This window comes from Oncorhynchus tshawytscha, linkage group LG27 (assembly GCF_018296145.1).
Source record: "Oncorhynchus tshawytscha isolate Ot180627B linkage group LG27, Otsh_v2.0, whole genome shotgun sequence".
Lineage (NCBI taxonomy): Eukaryota > Metazoa > Chordata > Actinopteri > Salmoniformes > Salmonidae > Oncorhynchus > Oncorhynchus tshawytscha.
Window position 1 is genome coordinate 11605331 of NC_056455.1, and position 24621 is coordinate 11629951.

The 24621-nt window shown below is 42.8% G+C and overlaps 1 long non-coding RNA gene across 1 annotated transcript; it reads left to right on the plus strand.

Moving 5' to 3' along the window:
* Positions 1 to 12631: 12631 nt before the first annotated feature.
* On the plus strand, positions 12632 to 18534 carry LOC112226064. Its single transcript, XR_002949676.2, has 3 exons — positions 12632 to 15888; positions 16173 to 16323; positions 16600 to 18534. It is a non-coding gene; the product is annotated as an uncharacterized LOC112226064 (long non-coding RNA).
* The last annotated feature ends 6087 nt before the right edge of the window (positions 18535 to 24621 follow it).

Genomic DNA, 24621 nt, shown 5'->3' on the forward strand with positions numbered 1-24621 from the left:
TTTTCTGAAGCAATTCCAGCGTTGCTTTGGCTGTATGCTTGGGGTCATTGTCCTGTTGGAACGTAAATCTTCGCCCCAGTCTAAGGTCATTTGCACTTGAAACAGATTCTCATCAAGGATTTGCATGCATTTGGTTTCATTCATGGTTTTCTCAAGACATACTGTAGCACTTTGCATTCAGACCAACGAGTACATTTGTTGTCTTTCATGTGCCTTCTGGCAGGTTCTTCCATCTCAGCCAAGGAACTCTGTAGTTCTGTCAGTAGTCATTGGGTTTTTGGTCACCTCTCTGAACAAGGTCCTTCTTGCCAGGTTGCTCAGTTTGGTCAGATGGTCAGCTCTAGGCAGAGTCTAGACTTCCATATTTTTTCAATTTCGCAATGATGAGAACACTGTGCTCTTAGAAACTTTCAATACTCAATAACATTTTTTAGACCCTTCCCCAAATACAGTATATGCCTACTCACAATTCGGTCTTGATCTACGGACAGTTCCTTGTACTTCATGGTATAGTTTCTGCTCTGACGTGTACTGTCAACTGTGGGACCTTATATAGACAGGTGTGTTTCTTTCTAAATCATGTCCAAATTTTATTGGCCAGAGGCGGACTACAATCAAGTTGTAGTGACATCTCAAGGATGATCAAAGAAAATTGAATGCACCTGAATTTGGAGTGTCATAGCAAAGGGATGTAAATACTTACACTACCGTTCAAAAGTTTGGGGTCACTTAGAAATGTCATGGTTTTTGAAAGAAAAGTATTTTTTGACCATTTAAAATAACATCAAATTGATCAGAAATACAGTGTAGACATTGTTAATGTTGTAAATGACTATTGTAGCTGGAAACGGCTGATTTAAATTTAAAAAAAGGAATATCTACATAGGCGTCCAGAGGCCTATTATCAGCAACCATCACTCCTGTGTTCCAATGGCACGTTGTGTTAGCTAATCCAAGTTTATCATTTTAAAAGGCTAATTGATCATTAGGAAACCCTTTTGCAATTATGTTAGCACAGCTGAAAACTGTTGTTCTGATTAAAGGAGCAATAAAACTGGCCTTCTTTAGACTAGTTGCATCAGCATTTGTGGGTTCAATTACAGGCTCAAAATGGCCAGAAACTTTCTTCTGAAACTCGTCAGTCTATTCTTGTTCTGAGAAATGAAGGCTATTCCCATGTGAGAAATTGCCAAGAAACTGAATATCTCGTACAACGCTGTGTATTACTCCCTTCACAGAACAGCACAAACTGGCCCTAACCAGAATAGAAAGAGGAGTGGGAGGCCCCGGTGCACTACTGAGCAAGAGGACAAGTACATTAGAGTGTCTAGTTTGAGAAACAGACGCCTCACAAATCCTCAATTGGCAGCTTCATTAAATAGTACCCGCAAAAAAACAGTCTCAACGTCAACAGTGAAGAGTCGATTCCAGGATACTGGCCTTCTAGGCAGAGTTGCAAAGAACAAGCCATATCTCAGACTGGCCAATAAAAATAAAAGATTAAGATGGGTAAAAGAACACAGACACTTAATAGAGGAACTCTATTAAGGGTCAGCATTCTGGAGTCGCCTCTTCACAGATGCCATAAATGGAATAAATTGGCACGATTAATAAGTCATTAGGTAAAAAAATGTTTTAGAACTGATAATGCCCTCAAGGCCATGCTATATTATAAATATTGTCATGGCTAATCCATGGGTTTCTGTAAAAATATTAAACTCCCTCAAGCCGAATATCCATAATATGCCACGGCCTTGAGTGTGTTACCATTTTTGTTGTTATTGTAAATAAATGTTATTGTTGTAAATACCAAACTTGATGGCCAGTAGTTGGTATTTTAGTAAGATACGAATAGGGGAATAACCTATGTGTAAATGTAATCGTTTGCTGTATTTTTTTTTGTGTTATCTGTGATCATTTTGTTTGTCTTGTGTAGTTTTTTTTATCATTGTATCTAAACTGTATGTGTAAACATGTATACGCAGGGCCCAGCTGTAAAAGAGACCTTTGTCTCAGTCTGTGTTCCTTGTTGAAATAATGGTTTAAACATTTTTTTTTTATTGGATAAAGTACAACAAATTGGCAACCTTAAAACATTAATTAGGCTAGATGTTTATCTTGTTACATCCTTCATTTTAGATTCATTATTTGTCTCTGTCCTGTGCGTAGCCCGGTGATCTCACTGTCATTGGGTTTTTATTTTGTGGTTAACCTTTTCATGCCATTTGCTTTTCAACAAGGGGGTGTGGTTTATCATATCACCACTCGTATCAATCACATAGTGCCCCCGCGGTTCCATGGCTAGCTGAGATGTCTCTGTCTGCTTGTCTGTCTCTCTGTTTGTCTGTGTCCTAGGCAGGAACACATTGATTCCTGCCCTCCTTCACCTCATTGACATTCCACAGCTGCCGCAATTGCACACCAAGGACCCGATTCATGATTGTTTAAAAAGTTGGGCTTGACAGATCCTGATTGTGAATCAAATATTTATCGTAGCACTGAGCTTTACATCTCTCTACTGTAGTACGGGTCTTTGCAGGCAGGAGGTTGAATATGTGGCACTTTGGGCTTTTAACTTTTCTCCACCACAGGTCTGAGGGCCTCTGTGCACAAAATGTCCTGAAATGTCATCCTCCAGACAGCAGATTAGTCATGGAGCCCTAAAGTTCTCTCTACACTTCCCTCCCTGGTCCATCCACCTGTGATGTGAGTTCTGGGCCAGTTTCTCTGGTTTGGACAGAAGCAGGCGTTGGGAACATGACATGAAAGAAAAAAAACAAGCCTACTGAGAGGATCCAAACTGTCCTCATCACTCACACCTTATGTTAGACCTTGTCTTTTAAAAAATGCATGGGATACTCTATTTACGGCTTGAAACAGGTGTTGAGGGACCTCTCTAAACAGATTTGCAAAAGGAGATAAAACCAAATGTACCAAGACTAACGAACTCCACTGCTGGATAAGTAGATTGCATAGTCATGTTTGGCCATTTAAATATTCTTTGTGTGAAATTACAGTAATAGGGGTTAAACCATTGTGAACACAGATCCTTGATTAAATGCCAGGGTTTCTGTAAAAATAATCTAGGATTAGACTGTCTGTATTGAGGATAATTGGGGGGGTTTCTGGTGTGTGAGACTGCAGTACAGTGGTGTAAAGTACTAGTTAAGTAGTTATTTGGGGTATCTGTACTTTAATATGTTTGACAAGTTTTAGTTTTACTTCACTACATTCCGAAAGAAAATGATGTACATTTTATTCCATACATTTTCCCTGACACCCAAAAGTGCTCGTCACATTTTGAATGATTAGCAGGACAGGAAAATTGCCTAATTCATACACTTATCAAGAGATCATCCCTGGTCATCCCTACTGGCAGACTCACTAAACACATGGTGCATGCCCCTGGCTATCCTTAAGTTTAAAAAAATTAAAACAAGTAAATTATGCCGTCTGGTTTGCTTTATACACGGAATTTGAAATGATTTATACTTTTACTTTTGATATTTAAGTATATTCTAGCAATTACATTTACTTTTGATACTTAAGTATATTTAGAACCATTATACTTTCAGACTTTTACTCAAATAGTATTTTACTGGGTGTCTTTAACTTGAGTAATATTCTATTAAGGTATCTTTACTATGGCAGCAGTTGATCACTCTGCCCTGCCCTGATACCAGTCATTGTGGGCCTGGGAGAGCACCAACAGGATGACATTATCGGTCGATGACAGCGTGGTGTCTGTCTTCACAGTATGATGATAGGAATTTGTCTTTTAAAATCTGACAAAAGAACTGTGTTTAATGCAGTGACAGTCAAATCATAACAATTAGGTTATTACTTGGTTCATCTCGGCAACCTGAACCAAGTGTTTTTGTCACTAGAGACAAGTATTGAGTTAGAGGGCTTGGTTCAAAATGTTATTTTGAACCAAGTAATTGAAAGTACCAGTCAGTAATTGAAAGTAGCACTCATGTACGGATATTAGTCCTCCTTAGCCCACCAAAGTGAATAATACTGTTGCTTATAGAATTCATTATGTGATTGATACTGATCACTACATTACTGTAGTACTTTTCACATTGCAGTCTAATTAGCACAGTCACCCACAGCTGGATTCTCCTGGAATCCAGGACAAATTTGAAGTCTGTCAGTTTCCTGCTCAACTTTATCCAGGTCAGTCCTATTCCCTATCCATTTCATCCAGAGGGCACCGTGAGCTCTATCTGTCTGATGAAAAATGACAGGCCTATCTAGTTCAGTAGCTGCAGGAGGGTTTCGTTTTGCAATGCAGCATTGATCCAGCATTTCATTCACAGGAGCTATTATTTTCAGTCCTCAGCAGAGCTATCATCTTCAGCGTGCTGAGATTATTTGTTTCTCTTATTCCTCCTCGTAGATATCTCAACTGTTGTCATTATAATGCATGTATTTTGGGGGTCTTCAAGGATTTCCAGCAGAGTGAAGAACAACCAACGTACACAATAGTTGCATTTTCTAAATTCTCTAACAGAAATGGCTAAATTCTCCAACAGAAATGGAATTTCAGGCAGCGCAAAGTATATTACCGAGCCTGCGAGTGAATTGAAAATGACTCACATTTCCTTTGTTCCACACAAATGATTTGTAATAACTTTTCATGATTCATATTGCTGACCTACAAAAGTTGAAAAGTGAGAAATGCTACTCTTTCTCTCACCCCTCCCCAACCATACATTCATGAGAAAATAACTAATTTGATTTTAAGTGCATTTTAGCAGTGAAAAAAATCTAACTGTGTAGTGAGCGAGGTGATGGAGGTGGGTTTGTTATTTCTCTATTACCAGAGCTTGATCTGCTCAACACTTCTCATACTCCAGGGGCAATGTACGCCAGGGGTAATGTACTCCAGGGGTTTAGGCTGTAATGTACTCCAGGGGTAATGTACGCCAGGGGTAATGTACTCCAGGGGTTTAGGCTGTAATGTACGCCAGGGGTAATGTACTCCAGGGGTTTAGGCTGTAATGTACGCCAGGGGTAATGTACGCCAGGGGTAATGTACTCCAGGGGTTTAGGCTGTAATGTACGCCAGGGGTAATGTACTCCAGGGGTTTAGGCTGTAATGTACTCCAGGGGAGTATGAGACACATAATAAATGTGAGTAGAAGCCTAAAAGAATTATGTTCTGCCTCAGGGATGAACAGACAACTTTGTTCATAGTTTTATTTTCCTGTACAAAGTTATTGGCACATGCACAAACTGGGCTTTGACAAAGTTAGAGCATCAATCAGAAAAGGGCTCTACATGGAACCAAAAAGGGTTCTTCAAATGGAACTCCTATGGACACAGCCGAAGACACTTTTTAGTTTCTGGATAGAAGAAAAGGTGCTAACAGTGTACCTTTACCCAGTGCTCTTGTTTGGTGTCCCAGCCTTATTTCTCTCCTCTCAGGGCTATCTGTATGGACATGTTGAAGGACTCTACTCTTGAGTTTTACCTCTATTCGTCCTATAACTTCACTATGCATTAATCACAACTCTTTTACATGCTCATCCAAAGTTATCCTGTTTAAAGGCGTTTAATGGATTTACTCTCTCATCTTGTACTTGGAACTGGGAGCTGAAAACGGACACCCTGCCGGGCTCCCGCCTGGGCCTGTGCCATTCCGAAACATGCTTTCTTTTTCAGAGTACAAAGCAGTGGCCCTGTGAAAAAGATAAATCCTGACATTTACCAGTCATCTTCTAATGTTTGCCTCCAACAGAAGAGCAGAAATGAGAGGTTTTAGGCTGTAATGTACAAGCAGATATATTCTACTGTGAGTGAGCAGTCTTCTGTGCTTTAGCCACAGACATTAAACATGGCGGGTTCCCCTGGGTCTTTCATCCCAGCTCTGTATCGACTAAACTGCCGTCCCAATCCACACCTTTGGAACATTATGCACACAATGAATAATGCAGCTTTTCCTGCATGTTGTGCCGCACAGTACATTGCATACACAATGTGTTCTATATCCAACATATGGGCACCAAACAGATGACATAACTGTTGATAAGTAAATGCTTTTCCCAATCCTCTTGTTGTGGGCCACAAAGAGACACATGGGCCATCACATAATGCTATTGGCTTGTAATATTTATTCTACTTAACAGTACAGTATACGGTATCACTTGTTGTGTGTGTGTGTGTGGTCTCTGGCTATATGCTCCTGCATGTGTGCAGTCTGGTTATAGTGGGGATTAGATTGCTCCGCTATACCAGAGAGGTTAATAAGCTTGGCAGTAGCAGAGCCTGGGCTGCAGCCTGTGAAATAGACTTGTTACTAGCAATGAGGAAGGTAATTCAATCTCACACAGAGTTTAAAGGCAACCCTATTACACCAGACCTAGCTGCTGGCACTGTGGAAATGACTACTACCTATGCTCGCTCCATACCAGATGAGATATCGCTGGAGGGAGACCACATTCTAGCACTGCTTCAACTCACCTTTTTGGGGGTATTTTTGACTGTGTGCCATGAAGCATATGCAGAGGAACAAATGCATGGACTTACTACATTACCAAAGACAGGACTTAAAGTAATAATCTTGTAATACAATAATGGCTCTATATCAGAACACCAGGCTCTATGCAAAGTTGAAAGAAGAGGAGAGAATTTTTATGGGACGTCTCGCAGTCACATCAGACTCATTTTGATTCACACGAGTATATTTTTGGGGGTTTCTATGTCTTTGACCTAGTTCTACCTCTGGTGTATATTTAACCGCAGGACTCTCTGAATTATACATGGTTTTCTAGGTGTTCCATTTCTAGAATGCCAGGCACAGTTGGATATTTGTTTCTGACTACTATTGAGCCAGGCTCATAATTGTAGGTTTCAGAGGAAATGCCTGGATAGCCTGCCACTCACTCTAGTTTCTCTCTCTCTCTCACTCACTCACTCACTCAGTTTTTTTTGTCCTTTTGGTTTTTACCAATGTGCTTTCTTTTAATCAAATGTTTTTCTCAACATGTAAGAACACTCTAAATGGATTAAAATAACAAGAACACACACCATTAAATCAAATCAAATCAAATTTTATTTGTCACATACACATGGTTAGCAGATGTTAATGCGAGTGTAGCGAAATGCTTGTGCTTCTAGTTCCGACAATGCAGTAATAACGAACAAGTAATCTAACTAACAATTCCAAAAAAAACTACTGTCTTATACACAGTGTAAGGGGATAAAGAATATGTACATAAGGATATATGAATGAGTGATGGTACAGAGCAGCATAGGCAAGATACAGTAGATGATATCGAGTACAGTATATACATATGAGATAAGTATGTAAACCAAGTGGCATAGTTAAAGTGGCTAGTGATACATGTATTACATAAGGATGCAGTCGATGATATAGAGTACAGTATCTACGTATGCATATGAGATGAATAATGTAGGGTAAGTAACATTATATAAGGTAGCATTGTTTAAAGTGGCTAGTGATATATTTACATCATTTCCCATCAATTCCCATGATTAAAGTGGCTGGAGTAGAGTCAGTGTCATTGACAGTGTGTTGGCAGTAGCCACTCAATGTTAGTGGTGGCTGTTTAACAGTCTGATGGCCTTGAGATAGAAGCTGTTTTTCAGTCTCTCGGTCCCAGCTTTGATGCACCTGTACTGACCTCGCCTTCTGGATGACAGCGGGGTGAACAGGCAGTAGCTCGGGTGGTTGATGTCCTTGATGATCTTTATGGCCTTCCTGTAGCATCGGGTGGTGTAGGTGTCCTGGAGGGCAGGTAGTTTGCCCCCGGTGATGCGTTGTGCAGACCTCACTACCCTCTGGAGAGCCTTACGGTTGAGGGCGGTGCAGTTGCCATACCAGGCGGTGATACAGCCCGCCAGGATGCTCTCGATTGTGCATCTGTAGAAGTTTGTGAGTGCTTTTGGTGACAAGCCGAATTTCTTCAGCCTCCTGAGGTTGAAGAGGCGCTGCTGCGCCTTCCTCACGATGCTGTCTGTGTGAGTGGACCAATTCAGTTTGTCTGTGATGTGTATGCCGAGGAACTTAAAACTTGCTACCCTCTCCACTACTGTTCCATCGATGTGGATGGGGGTGTTCCCTCTGCTGTTTCCTGAAGTCCACAATCATCTCCTTAGTTTTGTTGACGTTGAGTGTGAGGTTATTTTCCTGACACCACACTCCGAGGGCCCTCACCTCCTCCCTGTAGGCCGTCTCGTCGTTGTTGGTAATCAAGCCTACCACTGTTGTGTCGTCCGCAAACTTGATGATTGAGTTGGAGGCGTGCGTGGCCACGCAGTCGTGGGTGAACAGGGAGTACAGGAGAGGGCTCAGAACGCACCCTTGTGGGGCCCCAGTGTTGAGGATCAGCGGGGAGGAGATGTTGTTGCCTACCCTCACCACCTGGGGGCGGCCCGTCAGGAAGTCCAGTACCCAGTTGCACAGGGCGGGGTCGAGACCCAGGGTCTCGAGCTTGATGACGAGCTTGGAGGGTACTATGGTGTTGAATGCCGAGCTGTAGTCGATGAACAGCATTCTCACATAGGTATTCCTCTTGTCCAGATGGGTTAGGGCAGTGTGCAGTGTGGTTGAGATTGCATCGTCTGTGGACCTATTTGGGCGGTAAGCAAATTGGAGTGGGTCAAGGGTGTCAGGTAGGGTGGAGGTGATATGGTCCTTGACTAGTCTCTCAAAGCACTTCATGATGACGGATGTGAGTGCTACGGGCGGTAGTCGTTTAGCTCAGTTACCTTAGCTTTCTTGGGAACAGGAACAATGGTGGCCCTCTTGAAGCATGTGGGAACAGCAGACTGGAATAGGGATTGGTTGAATATGTCCGTAAACACACCGGCCAGCTGGTCTGCGCATGCTCTGAGGGCGCGGCTGGGGATGCCGTCTGGGCCTGCAGCCTTGCGAGGGTTAACACGTTTAAATGTCTTACTCACTTCGGCTGCAGTGAAGGAGAGACCGCATGTTTTCATTGCAGGCCGTGTCAGTGGCACTGTATTGTCCTCAAAGCGGGCAAAAAGTTATTTAGTCTGCCTGGGAGCAAGACATCCTGGTCCGTGACTGGGCTGGGTTTCTTCCTGTAGTCCGTGATTGACTGTAGACCCTGCCACATGCCTCTTGTGTCTGAGCCGTTGAATTGAGATTCTACTTTGTCTCTGTACTGGCGCTTAGCTTGTTTGATAGCCTTGCGGAGGGAATAGCTGCACTGTTTGTATTCAGTCATGTTACCAGACACCTTGCCCTGATTAAAAGCAGTGGTTCGCGCCTTCAGTTCCACACGAATGCTGCCATCAATCCACGGTTTCTGGTTAGGGAATGTTTTAATCGTTGCTATGGGAACGACATCTTCAACGCACGTTCTAATGAACTCGCACACCGAATCAGCGTATTCGTCAATGTTGTTGTCTGACGCAATACGAAACATCTCCCAGTCCACGTGATGGAAGCAGTCTTGGAGTGTGGAGTCAGCTTGGTCGGACCAGCGTTGGACAGACCTCAGCGTGGGAGCTTCTTGTTTTAGTTTCTGTCTGTAGGCAGGGATCAACAAAATGGAGTCGTGGTCAGCTTTTCCGAAAGGGGGCGGGGCAGGGCCTTATATGCGTCGCGGAAGTTAGAGTAACAATGATCCAGGGTCTTTCCACCCCTGGTTGCGCAATCGATATGCTGATAAAATTTAGGGAGTCTTGTTTTCAGATTAGCCTTGTTAAAATCCCCAGCTACAATGAATGCAGCCTCCGGATAAATCGTTTCCAGTTTGCAGAGAGTTAAATAAAGTTCGTTCAGAGCCATGTGTCTGCTTGGGGGGGGATATATACGGCTGTGATTATAATTATAATATAATACTATAATCAGATATCCAGTATTGGACAACTTCATTTTTCTTGTTATTTCACTTAGCAGTAGGGTGGAGTGCAGTGTTCAGTGGGAAGGCATAGGGGACATGGCTGGTGATTGAGACAGCTTGGCGGGTCTGGCTGTAGGCCTGGAGATTATGGAGGTGTCATGGGGAGAGGGCTGTGAATCCTTGTGCCTCTCTGGTGGATTGGAGATCAAAGCCCTCAGAGTCACGTCTGATCGACTCGAGTGGAGTAACTGAGTGTCACCCTCTGTCACTCTCCATGTGAGCTGCATCAGCCACCTTGGTGAAGAATGCAGTCAGGTGCCATTTCCAATAGACAATTGCCATTGTCATTTCTACACAATATGTATAACTGTATGTTTGAGGAATAGCATTGGAATTAGAATAGGTCTATCATTAGTTCTCAAAATGTATCTCAATAACCAGGGTAATATACTGCGTAGAAACGTCTCAAGTGGCTTGTCAGACCAGTTTTTCATGGGAGATCTGCATGTGCCAATGACAAATTTAATGGCTGTGGCAACTGTGTAAATCTGCTTTGAGGCCATGACAAAAGGATTTCTTAACAGTCAATATACTGTATATGGAGAGCTGGAGTTATAATGAGGGATGAATCCACAACTACAACACTGCTTCTAAACAGTGTCTATGGTACGTGAAGTGATACTGCATGTATACCTTCAATGTTCCATCTGGAGTTCTGATCCAATTATTTCAGTTTCCTCTGCTACGATATTTCTCCAGCAGTAGTGGAGCGGTGATGATAGGAGAGAGAGAGGGAAGAGGGAGAGGGATGAAGAAGGAGGAGACACTTATCTCTTCAAATGAAACAATCATTTTGTTCCGCTCGCTTCTCTGCCTAGCCTATGGATTAAAAAAGTAAGGGCAAATATTGGTGAGAAAGACCAAAGCACAATTGGGAGGAGGATCTCTCTCTCTCTCTCTCTCTCTGAGATTAATATATTAAGCCATGTGTAATGATTCTTTCTTTGAGGACAATCGGATGTTAGAACAGTAGGCTACATGCTGGTGCAGTATGTGTGCTCTAACAGACAGATAATAGGGATTAGAATAGAAAACATAAAGATTATCCTTAATCCAGAGACTGCATTCCTTTTCATTTTGTGCAGAGCCCCCCAAAAAAATGCACGTCTTTCACAAATATATTGTGGTAATCCTTAGCCAATCCCTGGATACTTGTGCTCTTCCCTTTTACAATACCCCTTTTTTTCTCTCAACTCTTCATAAAACTTTCTTACCTTTTCTGTATTTCTAATCTGTTTTCTCTTTACCACTGCTCTTCTTGTGAGCTGAGAAACAAGTCCTTCATCACATGGTAAGACTGGGAGGGAGAATAAGTGCAATGCTTGGAACAGATCAACAATTCGGAGGTGCTCCCAAGAATACCCACTCTAGCTCTAGGAGGAAAGAGAATTTTGACCAGCATATCAATATACAGGTAAAGACAGATTGGAGAAACTGCGGATGGTAACTGTCAACTTTTTTTTTTCAGTTTGAGTCATTGTATAGCATGAAATACAATGTTTTAAGCAATCTTCTTTGTAAGAGAATGTTAATTAGTAATTGAACATATAGTTTGCCAATACCACCACCAACGTGTAGGTTAACTGTGACACTGATTGGAATATCTAGGTCCAAGAACCTTCTCAACAGCTTCTACCCCCAAGCCATAAGACTTCTGAGCATCTAATCAAAGGGCTACCCAGATTATTTGCATTGCCCCCCTGCCCCCTCTATTACACTGCTGCTACTCTCTGTTTTTATCTATGCATAAGTCACATTAATAACTCTACCCACATGTTTAAATTACCTCAATTACCTCGACTAACCGGTGCCCCTGCACATTGACTCTGTACCGGTACCCCCTGTATATAGTCTCGCTATCGTTATTTTACTGCTGCTGTTTCATTATTTGTTACTTTTTCTTATTTTGGGGGGTATTGTTCTTAAACTGCATTGTTGGTTAAGGGCTTGTAAGTAAGCATTTCACTGTAAGGTCTAGAATGGTGACCCTGGCCGTGACCCCACTCCCTGCAGGTGTCTCAGGGGGAGTTGGGATATGCAAGAAACACATTTCCATTACATAAGTGTGTAACAGGGAAAATAGATTCAGGCCCATATGGAGGTAAGTGAACTCAGGCAGGTGCCTCTTCCTTCATCTGAAGTACCAGGATGCAGCAGGAAGGAGGAAGTGAAGCCTCACAAAGTGGACCCTTGCTGGGATGAAATGGAACATTGGATCCAGCCTGTCTTTACAAACTCTAATTTTAGATCTGTGACACTTCAAGGGGACATGATTAAATGTGTTCTCCAGCTCTCCAACCAAAGGAGACGTTTGAGGAGGTCCCTTAGTGAATAGATGCACACATCAGTTCCTTCAACCCACATGGCAAACACGCGCTGTTTCTGTTCCCTCTGGCTGGGCCCGTTTGTTGCAGCACACGACAGAGGAAAGGCTTTGTTAAAGCCAAAACAAACAATGTTTGCATTGTGAGATGGACAAATGCAGTGCACAGTAGTCGTTTATAGAGAACCTCGCCTCATTACTAGATCCCAGATTTAGGTCTGCCCTAGTCAGACTCTGGGAAAATCCAGGAGAAATCATTACTAGTGTAGATGCAGGCAGTAGAAGTTTGGAGGACTTGCTTTGTGATTTTTTTTTCGCTCGCTCACTCACACACCACTCACACACACTCAGTAGAAATGGAGGTATGAATTATGAAATGGGCCCACAGTACTTCTGCTGCCACAATACTCATTGTCCTCCTCATCATCACGTTAGATCAGGCTGCATGGGCCCTACAGTAGTTGTCTCTCTGTCTCTCTCCCGCTCTCTCTCTCTCTGCATTTCAAACAGTGGGCAACAGCTCTGCTTGTCCCCTGAAGAGTTGCAGGCCCCTTTCATTACATCTGATTTCTCTGGGCAGAATTCGCCCACAACTTTGGGTCGACCCTGTGCTCTGTCTCTCATTGGAACTCTAATGAGGGTGGTTTACTGTAGCTCACTGTGGTGAAACTTGGGTTGCTGCTGACAGGGATTCATTGTGCAGCAGGCCTGCCTGGTAACCTCCTCTCACAGCCCATTTACTGAACCACTGATAAACAGCAGCTGGAAACTACTGGCTTTCTCTTTGGCTTCTCTGAGATTTAACATACATTTGAATATGTATTTTGATGCTCTTAGAATGTCTATGATCATTAGGTACATTAACCTATTCACATTATACAGCTGGAAACAACTATTGTCATGAGAGAGAGCACTTTACTGGCACTGAAGGATTGGATGGTAAGAGCACTCGTTATGCCCTCCCCCCTTCTCTCTCTCTCCCTCCAGCCTCTGGCCATGTTAAATATAATGACTCCTCTTGAGTCTTCACCACACATAATGTATGGGCAACTTCACAGTGCAAACACACTGTACTGACAGTAATTAGGCTTACAAATCATCCAATTAGTCCTACTTCCTACTCACAGTCCTCGAGTCATTTCACTTTCTATAGGAGGGATACATTGGTTGTGATGGCAGCGGGAAAGCACCATGTCTCAGTGGAATTCCCCTTTAATGAATCACACGGTTACCCAGCTGAAATTATGTTTCTGTAGATGTCAGACTAATGTCTTCCCATGTTGATGTCCTTCTGAATGCTATAGTTTGGTAGTGTTTTACTGGGCCAGAGGTGAGCCTGTGGAGCTCTGTTCTAAAAAAAAAACTATATTTACTTGTCTAATATAGGTCAGCGTCTAGTGATGAGACTTTGGTGTGGAGTGTGTGCGTGTGTGTGTGTGTGCGTGCGTGCGCAAGCGTGTGTGTCCCTGATCCAGGAAGAGGGCTGATTGTTGAGAAGCCCCATTCACATGCTGGTCCTCTCTAAGAGTCTGGCAAAGGTGAGGGGCCACTGGTGGAGAGGGAGTGAAAGAAACTTTGAAAGAAGGATTGCCACACCATGTGTGAAGGCTTGGGCACAGAGAGAAAGACCTGCCTGTCTCCCTCTTGAATCATTATGTCCAGTCATTCTGCAGGCACCCCCCAAGAAATGAACATGGAAATTACCGTAACAAAGCAGGATGAATAGATGTTGTACTGCTCTTAAGCCAGCAATATATTTGCTGAGAAGTCTCATATTTATTTTGGTTTAATTTGGATGGAGAGCTGTTTTGCCCTCTGGGACGGGCTGTGGTTTACACAACCAGGATTATAAAATCATATTTCCCAAATTTTTAAGACAGGATAAATAAATGTGTTGGCAATGCTGATCATGCTTTTCTAACGGACTCAATAGAACAGAAACAAAAGCCAATTACTGTTTTTTTAAATGAATTGAGAGGCATTGGAACATAGACAGGGTGATGTCTGATGGCAGTTCTAATCTACAGATGGCTGTAGTGCTTAGAAGTAGGAATCAGTCATAATTAAAAGATGTATCATGTTATTCCACGCCTCGCAATCTAATCTTCACTGGTTATTTACATGTAGCTGTTGACTTGGGAGGGGGATTACTTTTGTACTGATTACTTTGGCACTGGGCAAAGGAGGCCTGTTCTTGTCAATGTCAAATGCAATCGCTTTACCATCTTATAGAAATCCTGCAATTCTATTAGGCATATTGTAAATCCACTTTATTTGTCCTCTCCATCCATTTGAAATGGCCTAAAACACGATGAAAAAGTCTCACAATTTTACTCGTATTATCATGTCAGCTGCCTTTGAAAGGACATTAACACAGCATTGCTTCATTATCTGTAAAATAGGCCTAGCTCCTGTTTGCCATTGTTGATATTTAGCATTCTGGATCTCTTTGTCGCATTCTGAGAAAATCCTCATGTCAGTGAAGGGTCTCAGCTGCTCTCTAAGCCACATTCATTAGAATGATGATGTTTGTTGTCAGCCTGACTATTGGTTGTCATTCCACCAGGTTCCTGTTGTTGCCATGGAAGGTGACTTTCCAGTCTACTTTGATTTAAGTTAGAGACTCATTAACCCCCAGTTGATGTCGTATTTCACCAGCTGGCCACCTCCCCTTGTACTGTCACGTTCCTTGATTAGCGTGTGGACACCATATGCCTAACACAGTTCACAGTCTGTTTCATACACCTGTTCCACATTTCTCAATCTTACCCTGATCATAGCACAAAGTATTCCGTGCCATCATGAAAGAGGCTTGGTGGAGAAAATTGCTTTTTCGATCTCACAGCCATCTTTGATTGAAATTACCTCTAACTTTGACAATTACAGTATTTCAATATCCGCACATTACTGTAATAGCTTGAGCATTCGCACTGTATTATTATTATTATTCTAGTCTATGTTATGTAATAGGGCTGGGAATTGCCAGTGATCTCACGATACGATTTCATCACGATACTTAGCCTAGGTGCCGATACGATGTGTATTGTGATTCTCTATATTCTATATGTATGGTGATTCGATACTGCAATTTTATTGATATATATTGGGATTCAATGCTGCGATTTCTATTGCGATTCAATGTTCCATACATACTGCCCTGTCTGCTGCAGAGGGACAAGATTATTATTCATATTTCCATATAAAAATGTAATAAAAAATACATATTATTTTCCCACCATCACCATTATGTAATGAAACCAGAAATATTCTATCATATCTCCATCAGCATATGCACACTTGAATGTACACACACACATATCACAGTTTAGCACAGCCTAACTGCAGCTGGTCAGAATGGATGTCTTACCAGTTGAACAGCCCTAGAGAGCGACTCCTCTGTGGAAATGGTCCAATCAGGTAACTTAACAGTCATACTGATCCTTCCTCTTTGTCAAGATTCCTCACTGTTCAGGTTCCCAGCATGGCGTCTGTATGTCCCCAGCCTGCAGCCTCTGATGGACTGAGGGACCTGTTCCATTGTAGCTGTGCTGAAGTCAGACAGTCAGGCATACAACCTAATTGGAAACTTAATCACGTCTGCTGATGGCTGCTGGTGGTGGGAACTGAAGTCCCATAGGAGGAGAAAGTCTGGAAATATCATTGGTACAGTAGGCTAGGCTGCTGGCCTAGATACGTACATACCAGATGCATTCAAACTAGTGCTTTGTGACGTTTACCGTAAGGCTTCATTCGATGCCAGATTTTTGATTCACAATTATAGGTCACTCATCAGATACCACATAAATAATATTCAAACTAACAACAGGCAAATTAAATAATCAGCCTTCGTATCCCAACGACACTACATTTTATTTAAATTAAGTCACAGAAGGAAAGAAAGCTCATAAATCAAGAGAGGTATTTCAAATGAGTCTCATTCTTTCAAGGGCATATGAAGATTGGCGGGACTGGTCCAGGTTGGCTTTCTTTGCCACTGTTCTGTGAGTGCTACGTGCACTACATACCAGGCTGCCTGTGCCAGCAGCCGCTGAGAGGGAGCCATCCGCCGTCACGCTGTGAGGAGATATGACCTAAAGAGTAAGACCACCTCATACAGCATGCTGAACAGCAGGAAACTTTTAGACAGTGACATTGAATCCATTACACCCCCCTCCTCACTCTCTCTCCCTCCCTCCTTCTCTCTTTCTCAATCTCTCCCTCCCTGTCATTCTTTTTTTCACTTATACACTCGGATTGAGAAAGAGGCATACAAAAAAATATTCCTTGATGTAACTTTTCCGGCAACCAGAGAACCTTCAAGCTAGGGGAGGGGAGTCCCTGTGGAACTCTAACATTTATTTCCCTCTCTTCCAGAAATGTGTCATTTGGTTTCTCCATACTCAGAAAACGTGGGCTAGAATGAAACATGAAGTCAAAACATATTACAAATGGAGAAATCTGGACAGAATAAAAATCTGCATGGGGAGACGGGAACATAATGTGTGGCTGGTAGATTGGTCGGGAAATGAAATGCCTTGACGTATTGTGAAGCCACTGTTCCCATAATGGGAGAGCTACAGAGGGGGAGAAATGAACTGTACTGGACAGTGAAGGGCATTTTCAAGAAGCCACATGGGTAAAGAGAAAATGGCACAGACAGAGCTACCATCTTCATTCACTCTGCAGAACAATGACCTTTCTGTGTTCCATGACTGTGAATGTCTTTCATGACACAAAGAAACAAATCCTGTAGAAATAGTCCAAATATCATTGATACCAGACCAAATAGATATGGTGGAGCTCACAGAGTAGCTAACAAGCTTACACAGCAGCTGTCTGTGCATCCCACACTATATAGTTTAATGGTATTGATACCAACACCAAGGCATGTTTGTAAATATAATATTCAGGGTTTATCAGTACTGTTTAATCCATAACAAGGACTTGTGCTAACCACTCTCACAGAGCAGAAGCAGAACTAGTCTGGTGATTGTCTGACTACACCTGTGGGGATTTGACCCCTTTGAGAAAGCGACTTTACATTGATTATACCGCTGTGAAGATCATCGCAGTCGCACAGATCGTAAACCACTCAAACCATCTACATATCCAAAAGCCAGAGCGAGACTTTCTTTTCTCTGCCTCAAGCCTCTTTTGATTTCCCCAGCCTTTGTCTGTGTGAGATGATAGGAGGGTTTTCTCTCTCTCTCTCTCTCTCTCTCTCTCTAAAGAGCTCTGCATCAGCAGTAATCCCTATGTGCCTGTATGTGTTCAGACCTCCACAGATTTTGGTCCAGGCTGCTGTGTCTTGCTATGGCTTGCTGTTGTGCTGGGCTGGACACACTGTGCTGGGCTGTGTCTCTGTCCACTGGCATGGGTATTTGGTGCATTCAGAGCCTGCTTTGCAGCCACCGATTTGGCCCTGTCTGTGTCTTGCTATGGCTTGCTGTTGTGCTGGGCTGTGTCTCTTGTCCACTGGCATGGGGATTTGGTGCATTCAGAGCCTGCTTGGCAGCCACCAATTTGGCCCTGTCGGTGTCTTGCTAACCGAATGTCAATTGCTCCCTCGTCCATTGCATACATTTGACAGCCATCCACTTGACTGGCTACAGCGTAACTGTGTGATGTTTCCTGCGGGCTCGGCTTCCCGACTGAAACGCCAAGCCCTTTGTTTATGTAGGGGTGACAGCCAAACACATTAAACATGTTTGTGAAGAATACTGAGGATTCAAGGACTTGTCTTGCATTTGCTATTTTGTATGCATGAATTTTGTATTAGTTTGTTGTATAAGCATAGACATTGTTGGGGATATACAATGGGTAGGCTATGGTATATTTTGATAACCTAGAATTAGGTATTTTACTAATATTCTACCAAAAATGACATATTTGCCCCAAGTACTTAAATCAATCGTTTTTTTATTATCAAATAAACATAGTGAATTAATTCTAACCTCTCGTGCGCTTCCTCTTTTAATATGCACTTCTTTAAAAATCTATCTTAAAGAACATCTTAACTGCATTCAGTGCTGATGCTGGTGTTACCACGGCAACCCTAAATCCATAAACTCCCCTGCACAGTTTTCTCCTGGCAGAGTGGTGCCATTTTCCCTTCTCCCCTCCTCTCCAAGGCATTCACGATGCAACATTTCTACTGTTTCTTTAATAGGCAGCAGCACGTGACGGGGTGTTTGCCTCTTTCGTAACCACTGCTTTCACAAATGCATATTCTTCCTGTCAGAAGGACTTAAATCTAATCAAAGACAACCTGTCGTTGGAAAGTTTCTACTGTGAAAAACACGTTTTATTTCTTTCTCTGTGTCTTACCAACAATGCTTTGATGAAGTTATATGAATACAGCATGTGAATGTAGAATATAAATAACAAACAGTTGATCAGTTTGAATAAATTGTTATATCAGACTGAGATGCAAGAGAAAATTGACAATGCATTCCTCTTACATTAATGTTTAATGCAGTACGGACATAAAACTGAAAAATCCTAAGCCTCAAAATTACCACTACTGAACAAACACCCCATGGAAATCCCCTGGTCAACCGCTCTGCACGATTTCAGGACCCTGGACAGCAGCCACCTTGAAACTATACCTGGCATCGCACTTCACTGCTAGTCTTGCAGGGCCCTACAGAGAGTGAAGCTGTCTGTAGTTCAATCCTTAAGATGTTCAGACTTAAAAAGTGTGGAAAAACTGACAGTTTCATCCCCTCCCGGATCTGTATTGAGGAATACTACAAACAAATAACCCATGCACTTCACTGTGCTACGTGATCTGACTGCATTGGCCAGAGTGATTGATGATTAGACACCGCGTGCAGAACTCAATCAAGAACGTGGGACTCAGCTCAACACCATACCACCACTTTAAAGTGTTCTGATACGTATAGATAGGAAGAAACACTTAATCTGCCTCTCCACAGCACATTGACATGTATCACCCCCCTCCTCCCACACTGTAGACCAGAGGCAGAGGTACCAGGGACTTGGCAGGCTGTGGAGATTGATATCAGTGTAATCTAACCTCTCTAGTTCCATTAAAGGAACATTCTGGGAGCCTTAACAGACTAATCCTTCCAAGGAGCTGGGTTTTGGCGATGGGATGGGACCTGTATCTAGAATCAGTCTGCCATGTCCACCTCCTCTGTGGGATTATAACCCCCTCTAACTCTTCAGTCTCCATCTGATTTCTACTTTATTTTGGCCTCCCCCACAGATATTGGGCCAGCCAAACATAAGAGTAGCTACACTAGTCTGTACATGTGAAATCCTCTCAGAGAAGACACTGTGGATGGATGATGGGTTGTGACTCGCTCAATATGCCAAGCTGGACATGAAGTGGTCCTCGTCTACGCTCACGTGGTAGAGATGGGATGTGAGATGTGGACCTCAGAAGTGTCAAAGGAGCGCAAATGTCCTTTGATCATTTATAAGCTGGTTCAGTTGTAATTTTTGTGACAAATGCAACACATAGGACAGTTTTCTTATGTAGATTTCCTGGCAGAGAAGTGTGCAATGTATACAGATTAATTTCTGATCTAGGAGGAATCATAACCCAGATGCTGTATCACTCCCTATACGCCATCTTATCAAAGTGTGCCTCTATAACAGTTCTCCGACCTAGGTCATGTATCCAGTAAGAGTTTTGCATTACAGTGCAAGTGATTTCCTCATGAGCCCCCTCTTGGGAAATCAACGTCATTAAAAGGTTCTCCCTTCACAGCTGTAATTAGTGCGACAAGTTCTGCAGAGTGATACGCGCATCCGGTGACAGAGAACCAGACCACTTCCTGACACAGTATCAATGACTGACGCTCCTAATCATTTCAAACACAAAAGGCTTTTAGCACTTATTAAAATTTGAATAAGCAGTTCTCTCATTTAGCAGGTGTTGTTTTGCCTATTAATTAGCACTTTATCTATTCATCAACTGATTGACACATTGAAGATCTCGGCCTATAAGCAAGTAAATTCCAAATGTATGTGTGCAGTTCAATTAATACATATTAATGTGTATGTACACCGTGGCCCATCTACTGTTGCTAGCCCCAATTCTGATTTGTGCTCTGATATCTGCTTCAATGATTTCTGCTCTCGTTAAAGCCTGGGTGTTCTGCAAGTTAACACTAAAAACATATTACCTACAATTGATCAATTTAAAGTGTGGGTTCACAGCTCCAATCCAGATGTTGGTCATTAATTGTTAAGAGACGTTGTTAAGAAAAAGTGTTTTGAACACTGATCTTAACCTTTCTGGTTATAACCTTTTTCAGTAAGACGTATAGTATCTTCCAAAGGGGGTGGAGTGGAAATCTTTACCAAGGAACACCTTCAGTGCTCGGTTGTCTCCACCAAGTCTGTCCCCAAACAATTTGATTTGCTGGTTTTACGCATTACATTTCAAATAGCTCTTTGTTGACTGTTGCTGGGTGTTATCGTCCACCATCAACACCAGCCTGTACCCTACCTGCCGTGAGCTCTCTCCTGGCCCCTGACACTAAGTCTGAATTTGTCCTGCTAGGTGACCTAAACTGGGACATGCTTAAACCACCTGACCAAGTCCTAAAACAATGGGACTCCCTAAATCTTTCTCAGATTATTACCAATCCCACAAGGCATGACTCCAAACACCCAGAAAAGGCTACTCTCCTTGATGTTATCCTCACAAATAATCCTGATATGTATCAGTCTGGTATTTTCTGTAATGACCTTATTTTCAGTGGTATTGTTAACAAACACGCCCCCATAAAGAAAATGAGAATTAAGAACAGGTTCAGCCCCTGGTTCAACCGTGATCTGGCAGAGTTCCTCCACCTCAAGAATTCCATTTGGCAATTCGCTCTGCACACGCATACTCAGTCTGACTGGCTCTCGTTCAGGCAAATTAGAAATAAGTGCACTCATGCTATCCATAAGGCCAAAGTTAGTTATTTTAAGGAGCAGTTCTCTCTCTGTGAGTCTATCCCCAAGAGGTTCTGGAAATGGGTTAAAGACCTGGAGAATAAACCCTCCTATTCACAGCAGCCCATTTCCTAAATGATATCATAACCGCCATTGGTAAAAGGCCGTACTGTGCAGCCGTATTCATCGACCTGGCCAAGGCTTTCGACTCTGTCAATCACCACATTCTTTTCGGCAGACTCAATAGCCTTGGTTTCTCAAATGACTGCCTCGCCTGGTTCACCAACTACTTCTCAGACAGAGTTCAGTGTGTCAAATCGGAGGGCCTGTTGTCCGGACCTCTGGCAGTCTCTATGGTGGTGCCACAGGGTTCAATTCTTGTGCCGACTCTTTTCTTTGTATACATCAATGATGTCGCTCTTGCTGCTGGTGATTTTCTGATCCACCTCTACGCAGACGACAGCATTCTGTATACTTCTGGCCCTTCTTTGGACACTGTGTTAACTAACCTCCAGACGAGCTTCAATGCCATACAACTCTCCTTCCATGGCCTCCAACTGCTCTTAAATGCAAGTAAAACTAAATGCATGCTCTTCAACCGATCGCTGCCCGCATGTCCAGCATCACGGTTCTGACTTAGAATATGTGGACATCAACAAATACCTAGGTGTCTGGTAAGACTGTAAACTCTCCTTCCAGATCACACGAAGCTTCACACGAAGCATCTCCAATCCAAAATTAAATCTAAAATTGGCTTCCTATTTCGCAACAAAGCCTCCTTCACTCATGCTGCCAAACATACCCTCGTAAAACTGACTATCCTACCGATCCTCGACTTCGGCGATGTCATTTACAAAATAGTCTCCAACACTCTACCCAGCAAATTGGATGCAGTCTATCACAGTGCCATCTGTTCTGTCACCAAAGCCCCATATACTACCCACCACGGCGACCTGTATGCTCTCATTGGCTGGCCCTCACTACATATTCATCGCCAAACCCACTGGCCAAACCCACTGGCTCCAGGTCATCTATAAGTCTAGGTAAAGCTCCGCCTTATCTCAGCTCTCTGGTCACCATAGCAGCACCCACCCGTAGCACGCCCTCCAGCAGGTATATCTCACTGGTCACCCCCAAAGCCAATTCCTCCTTTGGCTGCCATTCCTTCCAGTTTTCTGCTGCCGATGACTGGAACGAATTGCAAAAATCACTGAAGCTAGAGACTCATATCTCCCTCACTAACTTTAAGCATCTGCTGTCAGAGCAGCTCACAGATCATTGCACCTGTACACCCATCTGTAAATAGCCCATCCAACTACCTAATCCCCATATTGTTATATATTGTTTTTGCTCCTTTGCACCCCAGTATCTCTACTTGCACATTCATCTTCTGCACATCTTTCAATCCAGTGTTAATTGCTAAATTGTAATTATTTCGCCACTACGGCCTATTTATTGCCTTTACCTCCCTAATCTTACCTCATTTGCACACACTATATGTAGATTTTTTCTATTGTGTTATTGACTGTACATTTGTATATTCCATGTGTAACTCTGTGTTGTTTGTCGCACTGCTTTGCTTTATCTTGGCCAGGTCGCAGTTGTAAATGAGAACTTGTTCTCAACTGGCCTACCTGGTTCAATAAAGGGGAAATTAAATAAAAAATAAAAACAGCTGCCCATGTCCTTTTAATGTTGATGATGTGGTTGTTACTGACAAGGAGGACATGGCTGAGCTCTTCAATCACCACTTCATTAAGTCAGGATTCCTATTTGACTCTGCCATGCCTCCTTGCTGTCCAACATTTCCTTATCTCCCACCCCTTCTAATGTGACTATCCCTGATGCTCCTCCCTTTTTTCCCTCTTCCACACTACAAAGTTTCTGAGTCCGAGGTGCTAATGGAGCTCCACCAGATGGTTTAAACCCTTTCTTCTTAAAGTTTTCTGCCCCTATCATCGCCACGCCTATATCTGACCTTTTTAACCTGTCTCTCCTCTCTGGGGAGGTTCCCATTGCTTGGAAGGCAGCCACAGTGCATCCTTTATTTAAAGAGGGGATCAAGCTGATCCTAACTGTTATAGGCCAATTTCTATTTTGCCCTGTTCATCAAAAGTGTTGGAAAAACAGTCAATAATCAACTGACTGGATTTCTTAATGTCTATAGTATTCTCTCGGGTATGCAATCTGGTTTCCTCAGGTTATGGATGTGTCACTGCAACCTTAAAGATTCTAAATTATGTTACCATTGTCCTTGATTCTAAGCAATGTTGTGCTGCTATTGTTATTGACTTGGTCAAAGCTTTTGATACGGTAGACCATTACATTCGTGTGGGCCAGCAAAGGAGTATTGGTGTCTCTGAGGGGTCTTTGGCCTGTTTTGCTAACTACCTCTCTCAAAGAGTGCAGTGTATGAAGTCAGAGCATCTGCTGTCTCAGCCACTGCCTGTCACCAAGGGAGTACCCTAAGGCTCGATCCTAGGCCCCACGCTCTTCTCAATTTGCATCAACCCCATAGATCAAGCAGTAAGAAGCTCTCTCATCCATTTATATGCAGATGATACAGTCTTATACTCAGCTGGCCCTTCCCCGGATTTTGTGTTAAATGCTCTACAATAAAGCTTTCTTAGTGTCCAACAAACTTTCTCTGCCCTTAAACTTGTTCTGAACACATCCAAAATAAAGGTTATGTGGTTTGGTAAGAAGAATGCCCCTCACCCCACCGGTGTGATTACTACTGTACCTCTGAGGGTTTAGAATTTGAGGAGTACCTCATACAATTACTTGGGAGTATGGCTAGACGGTACACTGTCCTTCTCTCTTTACATATCAAAGCTGCAGGCTAAGGTTAAATCTAGACTTGGTTTCCTCTATCGCATTCGCTCCTCTTTCACCAGAGCTGCCAAATTTAACCTGATTCAGATTACCATCCTACCCACACTAGATTACGGAGACGTAATCTATAGATTTCTATATAATTTATAGATCTTTACCATTCGGCCATCAGATTTGCCACCAATGCTTCTTATAGGAAACTAGTCATCTTTGTATACCTGTCGCAAGACCCACTGGTTGATGATGCTTATTTATAAAACCCTCTTAGGCCTCACTCCCCCCTATCTGAGATACCTACTGAAGCCCTCATCCTCCACATACAACACCCATTCTGCCAGTCACAGTCTGTTAAAGGTCCCAAAAGTACACACTTCCCTGGGTTGCTCCTCTTTTCAGTTCGCTGCAGCTAGTGACTGGAACGAGCTGCAACAAACACTCAAACCGGACCGTTTTATCTCAATCTCTCCATTCAAAGACTCAATCATGGACACTCTTACTGACAGTTGCGGCTGCTTCACCTGATGTATTGTTGCCTCTACCTTCTTGCTCTTTGTGCTGTTGTCTGTGCCCAATAATGTTTGTACCATGTTGTGCTGCTGCTATGTTGTGTTGCTACCATGTCGTTGTCATGTGTTTCCACCATGC